Source organism: Thunnus maccoyii, chromosome 13 (assembly GCF_910596095.1).
Source record: "Thunnus maccoyii chromosome 13, fThuMac1.1, whole genome shotgun sequence".
Lineage (NCBI taxonomy): Eukaryota > Metazoa > Chordata > Actinopteri > Scombriformes > Scombridae > Thunnus > Thunnus maccoyii.
In genome coordinates, this window is record NC_056545.1 from 13,089,419 (window position 1) to 13,105,323 (window position 15,905).

The 15,905-nt window shown below is 38.4% G+C and overlaps 1 long non-coding RNA gene across 4 annotated transcripts in view; it reads right to left on the reverse strand.

Moving 5' to 3' along the window:
* LOC121909867 overlaps positions 1 to 15,905 on the reverse strand; it is a 66,082-nt gene that overhangs the window by 18,240 nt on the left and 31,937 nt on the right. For all 4 annotated transcript variants that reach the window (XR_006099536.1, XR_006099538.1, XR_006099539.1 and 1 more), the window contains one exon: positions 8,452 to 8,640. This is a non-coding gene — a long non-coding RNA (uncharacterized LOC121909867). The remainder of the gene's footprint in view (positions 1 to 8,451; positions 8,641 to 15,905) is intronic.

The following is a 15,905-nucleotide window of genomic DNA, read 5'->3' on the forward strand; positions in this document are numbered from 1 at the left end:
TAGATATACAGTATGCTCTGTAAGGAGATTGCAGAAGGATTTCAGACATATACTAACAAAACATGGATGAGTAGACTGTTGATTCAAGAGGCATATGGAATATTTAAAGGGGAGTTCAAGGAAAGGGACAAATACAGTAGCTCAGCCAGCTAACTTTCATTTGATGTGATCTCGCTGTACGACTTCTGTAGATCCATTTAATAGTGAATTTTACATACAAAATCTCACTAGGCAGTTATCACCATTGATTCCGTCACACCTATCAATAAACTGTAGCCACCGAGTACTTTGATGATGCCTTTGATAGTGACTTCTTTTTAAAAGAAATGTTTAAAAACTCATAATACTGAAGATATCCTGTTATATCAATATACTACAGACTTCATTAGAGATGACATATAAGGACTTTTGAACTGTTCAATCAATGATGCACGCTGTAAAATGTCAGCCATAAAATAATTTGACCTTTAACATTAATTTTGACTATGCCCCCTGCGCTGGCACTGAAGGTTGGTGGGTGTGACCACCGCCATCTGTGTATGTGATGCCAGGTATTTTCCAACTGGAGTTTTACTGATGTTTCCCGCCTATGTTTGTGACATGTATTTAACTGTGCATGCATGTTTCTGACTGGTTTTCTGCACCCCTCATTAACAGCTCAAATGTAATCTGCTTGGGCTCAGTAAGTGTGAGCAGGGTAACAGAGGGATGGTTGCATAACTTCTTCCTTTAGCCAAGACATTCTGTATAAACAGGGATTAATTACCAGAGCTTACTGTCAAGATACACCAATCCACAATCATCGCAGGCAGATGGTGAATAGGATCATAAATGCACAGATACTACCGAGTATGTACATGCATGCGCACACACACACACACACACGCACACGCACGCAGTCATGTTTCCATCACTTCAGAAGGCATTACACTGACTTACATTCACTTCCTGGAGAGTTATCCTAACCTTAACCATAACCACCACATGCCTAACCCGAACCCTTACCTTAACCATAATATAACCCTAAACTTACCTTAACTTTAAACAAGTCTTAACCCTAAAATTAATGATTTATGGTAAGGGGACTTGCTTTTTGTAAGGGAGGTGAGTCCCCACAAGATGACTGGACCACAAAGACACACTCACACACACAAACATCCATTTTTGTAATTTCTGACACTACTAAAAGGGATAAAACTTTAATTTTATTTGTTTACTTCTGAAGTCCCATATGTGGAAGTTTCTCAGTGGATAAATTGAATTTATCCAATGAGAAACCACTGTAAAATCATTAAAGTCCCGCATCTCATAATGATGTTTAATATCCCCAACTTCAAAAGGCCAAAGAGAACAAGCGTAAGTAAAGACAAAAAAAGAGGAGATTTGATTTTTTTTTTTTTTTACTTCAGTAATTAGCAGAAAGACTAATGCCTGTAGAAACCTCTGACATTCTTGTTTTTATATTACCACCCAGCTCTACTCTTTACAGCTGCAACTGTCTGCAGTCTGGTCCAAAATAGCACAGGATTTTTTACAGTGATTAATGATTACTGATCCAAACGATAACTATTTTCATTATGTTCCTCTTCTATAAAAAAGATAAATACTGTTTTTTATTTATTTATTGTTGTTAGGTCATGACCACAACCATATTTCCAGTAAATTATGCTCCATATGCAGTTATTTGGGTCAATGAAAATATGTTTTGTGGGACACATATTGCTGAATAGATTATGTTTTTCCCTTGGCATATCAGACAGTATGTTCATACTGCAAATATATCATTTGCAAAATATTAAATGGTATTTTTTTCATTTGGTTACTCATACAGCATACTGTGTAGAGCAAACAACATATGATTCAGGTAAAGTCAAAGCCTCATGCCCTCTAATTTTTGAAAAAAAAGTAGAGATGATGAGGCATTTGTTGTTAGTATGCTGTGAAAATGTAAGCAATCAACCAGTTAAAATGAATGTGAACATATTGTTAGTGAAGCGCTGAAGTTAGGCAGCATTAGCATTGTCAACCTGATATATTATAATGATGTAATTAGCATTAATTTAACATATTTGAGCTTTTGCAGCTACTGATTAAGGGAAGACTGGGTCATGGTTAAATAAAAATGTTGCACAAGTAAAGCTGCTGCATCTGCTTACATGTCCGTTCACCATTTCCCTCTTAATACTGTCATGTTGTAATGTACGTGCACCTTTCTGCACATTTTTGTTTCATTGCTTATCATTTTTAACATAGTAACCAGTAGGTTGGACCTTGTCATCTGTAATTTGCCTAATCTCCATTTCTTCTACATATTTTTTCCATATTATTTTATACTAAGAACCTTTGGAATATGATTATCACACGACTTCCGACACTGAACATAAATCATTACTGACTACCACTGAACATAAATCACTAATGCAGAATAGTTAAATATGTACATACAGTAATCAGTAGGAGACACGGTTACATGATCATACACATTGAGAAACATTGCAGAAAAACCCCAAGGTTTCTGAGGAGACATTGTGAAGCTTTGATTTGAGTGTTATCCACAGTGATTTTACCAGTTATTAAATTACTGCAATCCAAATTTTGTGAAATGGGAGGAGAAAGGAGCCTGTGGAGCTGTGAGCAAGAGGGAACCACTTGGGCTGACTGTGATAGGCTGGGAAACCTGACAGTCAAATATATAGCCTTAAATACCATCTTGTTGTTCTAAGTTCAAAGAGAATGCTTGTGGTGTTTTCAGGTTTGCAAAGCCCTTTATTTTTAGCTGCTAATTGAACCTCTGGTGACTCAGAGTAAAGAAAAACAATTCGCATTGAAAGCACTTGTACCTTTACAATGCCACTGAAATTACCTGGAGAGTGCAGCAGCTGATGTTGTTTGCTAAAAGTGCATTACAAATGTAATGCATTTGAGCATAAGAACTGGCACCATGATTTTCTTTTTCACCATTTGCTGAGCACAAATCTGACCCACATAGAGTCTTATATCCTCTTCTCTTTTATATGTTAAGAGCTAAGATTTCACACAGTATGACAGCCTTGCACAATGACAATGACTTTGTAGACAAGGTACATTTAACAGGAAGTTAAAGCACCATAAAGCACAGGTTTTATGGGCAACTTAAGCTCAATGACCCTTGATGTTTAAAGCTGCACACTGTAGGCATCCCGCAGCCCTTCAGTTAAGTTACCCTGTGCGTTTCATCTGACCTTCCTGAAGCTTTGGAAATGTTTTGAAGTTTAGGTTTGATTAATAGATTTATATTATTTTAGATACCAGGAAAAAAAAATACACAAAAAAGATCTATATAAAGTGCTATTGTGAAGGCTGGAGATACACTGTATAATATCAAATGTTCATGTATGTACTGTGGCTGATGAGACATTATAGAGGACCTATTATGCTCATTTCCAGATCTAAATTTCCACTAGAGTAGCTTTGTATGATTCACAATTGAAAACATTCCTTATTTATTTTATACTGACCCTTTATGCAACCCCTCAGTAACGTCTCTGTCTCTTAGCAGTTGACACTTGACAGAAATCCATTCACCATCCCGTTAGCATCAGAATCTCATTATTTTCCGAGTACATTTTACATACCAGGAATTTACACTCTGCATCCTATCCTTACCCATCCTATTATATTGTTATACTATATACCCATCCTAACTATTTAGGAGCAGTGGGCAGCCACAGTCTGACACCCGATAGTTGAAGGAGGTGCACTGCACTTCATGCTTCAAGGAGAAAGGCTGGTCTGTTGTGCTGGCTCTCTGTATATACACTTATCTCTTGCACACAAATTAACCAAAACATGGGAACTAATTGTACTATCTTGTGTGCACGAATTAATCAAAACGTGGGAACAAATTGTATCTTGTGTGCACACAATGGCATTTTGAGCACTCGATGTAGTGCAACGTGGCCTCCATATTTTTTTTTTTCTCTCCATGTCCCTCCAGTGCTCGGTAGATTTTAATTAACTGAACATACACGTTTTTTTTGCTTGTTTTTTATTCACCACATCAAATATCAAATATTAGTGATGTTTCCAGTATTAGACTATTATACAATATTTCTCAATAAAAAAAACAGACCTGTAGAAAGACAAGTCATAGCTTCTCTCTAGTCTAAAATGGCATCAGCCAGTATCTTACTTTAAAGCAGAACATTTACACATTAGATGCTGGTGAAAAACACACAACAGCTGAAATGCAATACAATGCCATATACAGTAGGTCACCTAAGGCCAAGAGGATAAATCTGGATCGATATACCACTTGCACACCACGTCAAGAGGAAGAGGCCCTTTGTTCTACCAATTTGTAATGGCTAATCTTTTTTGTGTTGGTGTGCTGGGGAGCCAGCATCAGGTTTGTGAGGCACACAGGGCTACCAGAGTAGTGCAAAACTCTGAATCTGTTGTTGGGCTGAGCTTAGACACCCCACAGGCAGTGGCAGAGGTGAGAACAAGGACTGTACTGCATCCTGAGCTGAAATATATCCTTCACCCTCTAAAGTTATCACCTTCTTCTGAGCCCTCCAAGGTGCAACTTGCAGCTTAAATCACACTTTTGCCAGCAGTCACAAGACAGCACTATGTCTCTTCCCAAACAACCCTCACCTTATCCAAACTGGAACACAAGCAATGTACAGTATAAACAAACTACTTTGCAATACATATTTTCTTAAGCACACAGTACAGCAGTATTTTGGAATGGTACTAGTGCTCTTCTCCAAACTTTTTTTAGAAAGTAAGATCAAAAAGTTTTCCATCCTTCTCCTCCTTCTATCTTTTTCTGTTTTTATTCTACTCTTTGTTGCTGTATTCTGTTGCTATTTGCTGATACAGGTGAGCAAGTTTCCCCTCGAGGATTATTAAAGATTCATCATATCTGAGGTATGAGGTGGAGGTGAAGTTGTTGAGTTGTTGCTGGGGCTGAAGTCTTCAACATTTCCTATATAAAACAAGTTATTTTAAGGTCTCAGTTCTTTCAAGGAAGCCTCAGGTGTTGCACACAGGAGAACACTGGGGAGCAGGAGGCTGGGAAACATGCACATTTGATTTCAGATTATAACATATATTATAGATGAATGGTTGGCTGGTTTTGACCAACTTCAAATGGGATTTCATGGTATTCATCCATGTTTATTTATATCACGGCAATAGCGGCAGCTCAGTGGCAGGTGCAGTATGGCTCAGTAGTAGGGCTGACCGATTTTTTGACCAAATTATGACTCCTGTCTGTTGGAAGCAAAGGTGGAAATAGTTTGACATTGTGTGAAGGAAAAAAAACATTAGGATTCATCGTTCAGCCCTACAAATTAGAGTTTTTTCTCCATATGAGCTAGAATTTAGGTTGCCACGAGAAGGACCTATGTTGAAGGGCATCACCAGTTGAGTTAATCAACAGTTTGAAACTTTGAAATCTAAGAATAAGAAGAAGAAGAAGAAGGAGAAGAAGGAGAAGAAGAAGAAGGAGAAGAAGGAGAAGAAGAAGGAGAAGAAGAAGAAGAAGCTTTTTGTTAAAAAAAGGCGACTCAGAACGACTAGCAGGGGTGAGAAGCAGGAGTCATTAAGAGAGAGACATAAAAATACATTGGGCATTAAAGAAGTTATGAAGTGGCATTATGACCCACAACAGTCCTGTCAGAAGTCACTTATGCTATCACTCTCACAAGATTATTAGCCATACTGGGAAACTAAAAGTTATTCACCTTCCTTTGTTGTGAATAATTCCACTTTCCTACTACCCCTCAGAGTCCCATGGACCACATGCATCTACTCTCTTCCTTATTAGCATGCTCGCCCTGCAGGGAGAAAATGCTGCAGGTGTAGAGATGTTTAAATCTCTCACACTGACTGACTTCTTCACTGTGACTAAATCTGTGAAATTAGAACACTCTGTTGCTTTGGGTAACTCCCCAGATAAGGCATTCCTTATTTAGAAACTACTTTGCATTCCCTATAAAAAAATATTAGTTTTAAAGCCATGATAAAAGATTTAAGAATTTTGCTTGTGATTTCAAATTATCTACACTTTACACAGTTGCCCTCAGTCTACTCTCATCTACACTCTCTGGTCTTCCAGGTATCCTCACATTTTGATTTTCTGTGATGCAGCATCATGTTTTTGTGTCCTTACTAAATATGTGTCATTGATATTTATGAGTAATGAAAAAAGACTGAGGGGAGCATGAGGGCCAGGCCCCTCACATCATTGTTTGCGCAGCATTGAGTGACTATCAGACATAATCAAAGCCTGATAAGTCAAGCCAATACCATTACCAGGCCTGTTTCACAGTTTGGTTTCAAGATGAACTGTGGCAATGAGCTTTGACAGGATTGATGGAGCGTGCAGACAGGAGTGACACGATGTTATACACATTTCCTCCCCGCAACACAACCACATCACCTTGTACTAGGTTATAAATTGTTGGAGAGAGTCAAACGTGCTGTGACAGTGAGACGTTTGAGAGCTGTTTATATATCCTACAACACACACACACACACACACACACACACACACACACACACAAATATAAAAAACAAACAGAAATGGTGATGAGGATGTTCTTCACAGACACAATAAAAAATATGGAACCCTAACCTTATTAAAATTAGTCCTCTAGGACTGTGTGGATTTACAGCCAATTTACAGAAAATGTGATGCTTGGATGGTTTATCTGTGAATGCTGTGAATTTGCTAAATGAAAAACTTACACCCATTTTAACATCTAAATCACTAAATAGGGTATAAATAGTCTCTCCACAGCTTAATGTAATGCTGTTGATTTGTTTTCTCTCATTTCAGTACATGGGACAACTATAAGCAAGTACTCTGTGCCAGGAGTAGGACTGACCAAGGTTAACCTTCTCTCATGCTTTCCTTTTCAGCCCAGTATCCCTAAAAATTAAGACCACATCTGGTGCTAACGTTCAGTACCAATACAGGATCATCATGCATTTGCATTAACCAAGTGTTTTAGATGCCTACCCCTAGCCATACCTTAACTATAGTTTATTAGCCATAACCATAATCTTTCCCTAACTTAAACCACACTGTTACCATGCAGAGATACAGAATAGTTGCAGAGTGTTGCAATGTGAATACACAGCACCACAAATCTGCAGCCAGAGGCATATTGTGTGTTATTTTTTTTTACAGTTTATTATAGTACAATAATGATAGAAATAAAAAACAAAAATGTTTGTGAAGCAGTTTAGGCATATACGATCGCATCATTCTGATGCTATCTCATTTCCTAGATGAACACATCATATTGTAATTGATTTGACAGCAGCGTTTGTGCTGTAATGCATTTCAAGAACAAAACATTAAAACGCCACTTTTTCTGAAAAATGACGCACAGGATCGATGAGCCTTGTTAATCCGATGTTTCCCGCAGGCAGAATACAAAGTTATAACCCACCAGTCTGATGTGTGTAAAGGTGTGTTTGATTTTTTTTTTATAGCAGCCTGGGGTTTTTCGCATGTGATTCAGGAAACAGGGAAACAGAGTGAAGGGCCTTGCATAATGTCACTTCTCAAATCTTAGACTGTAAATATATTAATTTATATGTCGTTACATGGCAGCAGGGATTTAATGAACTGAAGGACAAGGTTTTCATTCAGAATAAATCAGCTATGGACAGCAGATAATTTAAAAATCACTCATCATTTATAGATGAATGCAGACTGCTTTACCAACGTTTCTGCTTTAACCACATTAAACATCTTTTTTTTTTTATGCAGATTTAAATTCATCTACCAGTTGAGGAGTATTTAATTAAATTATTTACACTTTAAGCCACACATTTACTTTTACACTACATTCACTGCAAGCAAACACACACACACACAAACACATTCTACGGCTTATCTCACCTTCGGCAGCTGCCTTTTCTAATCCATCAGCTGAGTAGATGGGCTGATCTATCAGGTCTAGGCTTGGTTCAGAGGATGGTCATACAAAGGGTTTGTTTGAACTTATAAAATGTAAACCACTGAGCACTGTCGTGACTGTGTTGTAGTCTTGCTTTCAACAATTTCATAAAACAGCACCGGCTAAGCATAGCCTCAAAACTCTGTCAATATAGAGAACGTACTAAGACAGATGCATCAGTTGCTTACATGGTGAGCCATCCTCAGAGTGTGAAATGGAGGTTGAATTTGATTTTGTCCTTTTTTGTGTATACTATAGAGAGATATGTACACAATATTTTCTGTATATGTATGCTTTTCAACAAAGCTTACCATCAAGTAGCTAAAACTCTATTTATAAACACAAGCTAACCCTTTCAGTGAGACACATTATTTTGTTGATGTGCAATGTATGTATCTGCATATTTCCACTTGAGAGGTGTTGCTGTGTATGTACATCCACAACTATACTCTGACAGCACACTTCTCCACCACACTGCCCTTGACATTACCTCCCTCCACGTGACCGTCCCTGCCTGGGCTCCCTGAGGCGATGTCGCTCCAGCTTCAGACCTGTCTAGTCGAGAAAACTGGATTTCTCTCTACCCAAAGGGCTGAAGGCCCATGGTCGCGTGCCTTAGACATCGCCTCCACTGGCTGTCCAGTCCCCCCAGGTCCCAGTGACTCAACCAAGCACATAGCTGAGGGGGAAAACAGACAAGACACAGGCTTTAACATACTGCAAAAGTACATTGCCTATATGCTTTGACATACAGAAAATGTTTGAATATATAAAGGCTTTTTACAATAATGTATACATAAAGAATACATTCACTCCAAATCATTACATTGTTTAATAGGTGGAAACATTAGATTGGATGTCAAGACACTGGGAGAATGTATCACCAGTGACAAAAATATTACAACTATATGTTATCTCTGTGTTCACTTTCATCCATCCATCCATAATCAATTGCTTGTCTGAATATGGGTCAAGTAAGTGACAAATAGGTAAGATGCCCACCCCAGACACCTCCTCCAGGGACCCCTGGAGGTTCTTGAGTTGTTCCCAAGTCAGGTGACAAATAATCCCTCCAGCATGTTGTGGGTCTGCCCCAGTTGCATGTCCCCAGACTACCTCCACAGGGGTCAGGAGGCATCCTGATCAGATGCCTGAATCACCTCAGCTGCCTCCTTTCAATACAATCACTACGAGCTCCTTAAATATGCAGTCTTGTATCATTGATTTCAGTCTTTTGATAAGTAGTAATGAGCCGCTCCATTGTTCCATGGACAGGACAGACTTTGCAATGCTCCCCCTCACTCAAAGGTTTTACAACTGGTCAAGCTTCTTTTCAAGCACCGTGATGTCTAAACAGTGTGGTTCCCCCTTTCCAAAAAAGGGGGAACATACCTCCTAGTCCCTTTTTAATTTAAAACAATATCAACTTAGTCTGTTAGTGCATTAGAACTGTCCCATTAGAGCCTTTTAGCATCTCTTTGAGAGGGCTTTTCCAATAAGTGTGCATCAACTGGGTTCAGGAATTCCTTAAGTGTTTGCGAGAATCTCTTTGAGGCCAACCTTGTCCACCAGACAACAGGTACTGTACTAAGTGAGCATGCTTACAGAAAGAATACTATAAATTGTTTTTATTTATCAATTAACTTCATACAAAGTATAGTAAAGAGAAAAAACCTAAATCACCACGCTTTTCCTTTAAAATAGCGCTAATTCTCCTAAGGTTGTTAGAAGCATCTTGGAGAACTTGCCACAGTTCTTCTGTGGATTTAGGCTGTCTCAGTTGTTTTTGTCTCTTTGTGTAATCCCTGACTGACTCGATGATGTTGAGATCAGGGCTCTGTGGGGGGCCATATCATCTGATGCAGGACTCCTTCTTCTTGTTGATAAAAATTGTTATTTTTGATGCTGGTTGTATGTTTGCGGTTATTGTCATGCTGCAGAATAAATTTGTGACAGATCAGAGGCCTCCCTGATGGTACTGCATTATGGATAATAATCTAAACATCGAAAGTGCCTAAAACATTTGCACAGCACTGTATAATAATGATAGATGACACATGATATGATACAACTACAAAGTTATATCATTCTTGGCAAGAAATATACTGGTACCTGACAGACTTATGAAGTATCTTATGGAAGCACAGAAATCCAATAACAAGAGACCACCCAGGTTCAGATCAGACAGGCCCTTCCTCCCTAATTACCCTCTCCAAGTGTCCCTGTCTCTACCCACATGAGCAGTTAAGTCCTCCAGCAGCGTCACATCCTCTTTGGAACCCCATCCAGGGACACCAAAGGGGCAAAATACCTAAAATTGCTGTTAAGCACATAGGTACAGTGCTCAGACAGGGCCTCATAACCACTCCGACAGCACCCCTCCCCCTAGACAACACAGGAAAAGATGAGTGCAGCCCCTTTGCCTCTCCAAAGGTAAAAGGATTGGGCACTACAGACTGTTCTATACACACACTTGCTGGCAATCATGCACATATGGATATATGATCAATTCATCCAGTACATTAGCTTAGACAAACATGCATACGCAAACGCATGACAATTCATTGATTTCCTAATGGGCATAACATAATGAATGATCACCCTTTCAGCTTTTCTATTATAGTAGGGACATCTACATTCTACAGTTATAATTTAGATCAAATACGCATGCCTGCACACTCCATATACCATAAATAAAACTCACACACATACACAAGCACTGATGCATGCCTAGAAGTATTATTATCAATGTGATGTTCAAATGTAGACTAGCATCTTCCAGGAATTTCCTGTCCTGCAATTTGGCCTGGCAGGGAGGGAAATGAGGGGGACGGCATCTGGAACACGGGCTGCTTATATAACGGCTAGATAGTCTATTTCCTACCAGGCCTGCTATGTTGTGTAAGTATGAGTATTTGTTGTGTGTATCTGTGTGCATGTGTTTAATTCTGAACTATTGTCTAACCTGGAACAAGTGTGTCTTCAGTTTTAATTCATTACATTCAGCAGAGCCTTGCCACCCAACAGCAGGAAGGTTTGCATGTTCTCCCAATGTATGCATTGGTTTTTCCCCATAGACACGTAGGCTCGGTGAATTGTAAGCTCTAAAGTAACAGTAATTGTGAATGTGGTTCACATTCAAGTGAATGTGGTTCTATAGCTGTTAATCCTGTGATAGACTAGCAACCTATCTAAGATGTATGCCACCTCTCGCACAGTACATGCTGGAATAGGCTCCAGCAACCTCACAACCCTGGAACAGGATAAGCACTTTAGAAAGTGTATGGATATATGTTTTCATTGGCGTCATGTTAAGGTATGTGTCAGCTATGGTTAAGATTAGCATGAGCCTTAAGGGATAAATATGAATTAAAGCAATGCCCCCTTCAGTGACCTAACTCTGTGTGTGTTTGTGTGCATATGCGCATATGTATCATGGATTTTTTTTCTCTGTCTGGACCTTTAGCAAATTTAGCAAAAAGCAAAATATGAATGATGAGACAACACCACCACCAAGGTCAACAAGTCACTGGTGATCTATCCCTCATTCAAATCTTGAAGCCGCTGTCACAGTCATGAGTGAAAAATGTTGTCAGCTGTCCGATATAATCATTTATAAATATAAATGTCACAGCAGATGTTGGGATGAGCACAGTCATTGAATTCAAATGACTGTCTGTGTCAAGTCAGAGGATAAATCATGGGCATTGACAAAAGGTCAGGGGTTTAAGGAGGTTTTTATTTAATTATTTACTCTCAACCTAAAAATAAATTGACAGAATCCTCGGGCATAAGATGGCCTTTAGGAGTATGCTCAGGAATGCAGCATTGATTGATGAGATTACTTTAGATGCTAATGTGAGTTTAATCAGATTTGTTTTGATTCATTTCTTGATTTTTTTTTCTCCGGTTATTCTGTATGCTTGACACTCGCAGTGTCAAAAAGCTTGATCTTCTCTTCAATGTTTAGAAGACCTAAGTGAAAAAATATATAGTGTGTACAGATCAAAAACTGTGAATTATTGTGCTATTTGGAGGTAAGCTGCTTTGTACCTGATGAACCTTTTAAAATAAGTCTGTTGAGAACAAAACAAGCTTTACATAACTCTAAAAAACAATTGGTATGACTTGGTGTAATTGAATTACATTAATGTCCTACAGTTTGCCCATGTGCATTTTGTTTTTTGTGTGAAATAGGGTGTGTAAACTGAAAAACCCATGGAAGCATGCAAAAAGGATTAGGGTTGTTGAATTTGAACTTTTTCAAACAGATGTTTACCCCCACCTGGTATGGACCAACAAGTACAGGTGTTTTATGTTTCATAACTGCTTTTATATTAACTTTGTAGGTCAGGTCAGATAAACACTGTGTTTAATCGAGAAATCCATTTCTACCAAACATATTCTTCAGCAATATATCAAACAATTCTGAGCGATAATATGAGTGAAAATATAGCCTCAAAGCAAGCATGAAAATTAGAGAGTAAAAGAGAAGACAACTAAACCAAAAAAAGTTTGATGAAAATTGAATGAGCCAGCTGTTAAAGCATGTTTTGTCATGCACGACCAACAAGCATTAAACTTCAGCTCATATTTGCATTGCTTGAAACAACTAAAATGAATATTCTAGCCAACATTATATAACAGAGAATAACACAATTCTGCTGAAAGTCACAGAAAGTTGACAGAGCATGCTTGCTTTTCCACCAACTCTATTTACATTCATCTAGGTCCACATCCATACCTGGAAGCTGCCAGTAGAGCCGTACTTCGCTACTGTGAACAGATGAGCTGGACTAGTTAGAGGTTTAGTGTCTGACTCCATGGGAAACTGTAGAGGGAGGGCCGATCCATAATTTTGCACTGTCAAATTTAACATTAATAAGCTCAATTCTCTGACTCCAAACAAAACACTGACTTAACAAAACAACTTGTTATCACTATCACTAGCTACTACTAGCTGATTACATAACCAAATGCTTAAATGTTAAGCAGCAATTAAGAGTGGTTACAAAGGAAGTAATTTCCATCCTGTTAGGAAGAAACATGAAATTTGTTTTGGGTTTTTTGTTTGTCTACCTGTTTTTTTGTGGCTGTCGTTTTCCTTGTGGGAAAATAGTCGTGTAAAAGAACGTAGTTGATCCGTGAACCATATGGATCGCCCCCCTATGGTTCAGCACACATGTGAGCTGCGGATTAATTGCAAAATTTAATGTCTAATTGGATACAAAGTAAACAAACTGCTGTAGCTACAAGTCATGGACAGACAGTGTGTTGCTAACAAGGATTTTGAAGACCAACAACCAAATCAGCATCTAACGGGTCCGAAGACATTTGCAGGTATGTTTACTTGCTGTTTTTTGTGCCTCCGCCGAGTGGCCAATTAGCTATCTAGCTGCTAACTGACATTAGCAGTGCACTTTTCCCCGGGGAATGTTTGCTGAGTGGCTCGTTCAACAAGCTAAGCTGCAGGACAAGACGTGTGTTCATGTTTGTCAGTTATTATCAAGTTTTGATGATGTGACACATGCAATTTTTTTCAGTCACCATGTTGAAAAGAAGAAGGTATCATACCTCAGATTTCCCTTTAACAATTGAGTAATGCATATTTTATATATTTTAAGATTTTTATTTAAACATCGGACATCTTGAATGTTGTTTTTATCTCAGACCATTAGTTCCTTGCTTCAGGTGTTTTACAGAATAAAAAGCAAAGTTATATTTGTCTCCCTTCTTTTTGCTGACCTGAAAAATGATCTGAGACTCAAAACAATGATATGATCCTAATTGTGAATTTTGTGATCCGTTTCACACCTAGGGAAAAAAACTTAAGACTGAAGGTTAGCACTATAGCTTTACTTCCATACAGTTATTTCCCATTCACTCCTAGCAGCTGCCAAGTGCAACCATAAGTCTTCACTGTTTGACTTCTACAGTTGCAGGTTAAATCCATTGCTCAAGGGCACATTTTCTGTAACTAAGTGAGGGGAGAACATCTTTAACTCCCCCTCCCCCAAGGTTTTCTAAGACAGAACAGGTATTTAAATGACCTAATGACCCGCCAGTCACATGACTAGCCACTGTTTTGCTAGACATTAGCCCCCAATTAAACTCTGAATCTGCAGTCCACCTGCTTGCTGTGGATGGGGCTCAGCTGTGTTCAGTGAATGGCAGAGAGCAGACACATCAGCCAGACTGAAACAGGTAACTGACTGCAGAGTATTTACCGCATGTGAAAACAGCATTATTTCACTGTTTTGGACGATCATGTGTTTGAAAAAAATAACAAAGAAAAAAATAATAATTCAACAGCATGGTTGGTCAGTGACATTTCATGACTACACATTATCTACACTGAGGGAAGATGTAATAAGTGTAACATTAATAGTGCAAAGGCAGCAACATGTAGAAAGTATTTGTTGCCAGATGTATTATTTGATACAATTCTATCTGCAATAGTCACCTTTTCAAGAAAAAAATTCAAGAGTCTGCAAAAGCAACACCAGTTAAATCTTTTCCCATAAGGTAGGCCTATATGTCACAATTATCTTCTGTTCACTATTTCACTGTTATATTGAACAATGACTTGATAATTTGACTGCATGTCTTCACAAATGAACATTGCAGTCATATCGTGTGTTCATTACACCTGATGTCAAACAGCACCATTTCAGACTTAAGTTTGGTGTCACTGTGGAGTCAAGGACTTGTGTTGCTGCATTGTTTCTTATAACTAAGCTTCCTGCCTACCCCACAGAAAAGGGAAATGATGCAAATCTTATTGAAATGTTACACTACTTTCCCTTTTATCTCTTTGTCTCTCCCTTTTCTCCAATGAGACTTTGTGATAATGGTGGGTTTTGGCCCCTCCGGTGCACGCTGACAGACATCACCTTTTAATATTCCCTGCATTGTATTCTTCTTTTCTCGCATCTACTTAACCCCTCTTGGGGAGTTTTAAGGGAGATAGATTTTCTTTTTTCTATACGTATGTGTTTCACTGGCCTGTTCCCCTTTCCAAAGCGATCCTTTGGCCTACTACTAAAACAAGCGCTGTCCAGATAATCCTGCTAACTACCTCGGTTTTACCTATACATTTTGGGAAATTTTTACCATTGAATTCCTTTTCAGCTGAACGGATTTTATGCACATGGTGAACAAACTGGATTACCTAACAATAACTTATTCCGTACAAAAAAACTACCAACATCTTAGAAAAATCTTATAAACACTATAGAAGGACGACCTCTCCTGTCCGGAGATCTTTATCAAAGGCTTTCACCACCTTCTCAATGGAACGACTCTTTCAAGGGAACAGTTACAGCTGGAAAACTGTACATTATAATGATAAAATAATAAAAGAAAATTAATTTATCTTAGGAAAATGTTTTATTCTCATGAAATGAAGAGAAACCACTTCACTGGTTCTCTGTCACAAGATAAATTGTTAGTCAGTGCTGTAATTATTCCATGTATAAGCACTACTGGTTCTTTATATATGCAATATGGCATACTAAATATTTAGTTTTGTTGGTCAGCTTAGTTGTTTTTTGTTTGTTTTGTTTTTGATAGCTTGATTCATCTCTGATGTCGAGGAGGAAGACAGTGAAGTGGGGAGATGAAGGCGGTGGACTGTTTTGTGAACTTTCTCAAACAAGAATTCTGCTGACTCTTCCAATGCAGGGAGTGTGATTGATGCTTTTTTAAAAAGCCAGTGATTAAACACTCTTGCGTCAATTTATCCTCACAACACCAGTCTTTGTGTGTCACTCATTCTTTAACTCCACAAACTCTTTCTACATATACATTTACTAACACTATAATGAAAGGAAATTGCTGGAAAAATGTTCCTTCTCATCTGTGGAGAAAAATCATCATTACTGGTGGCTCCATTAGTCTGTTTATACATTAAATGTGTCCCTCCCATCCCTACACTGAATATTA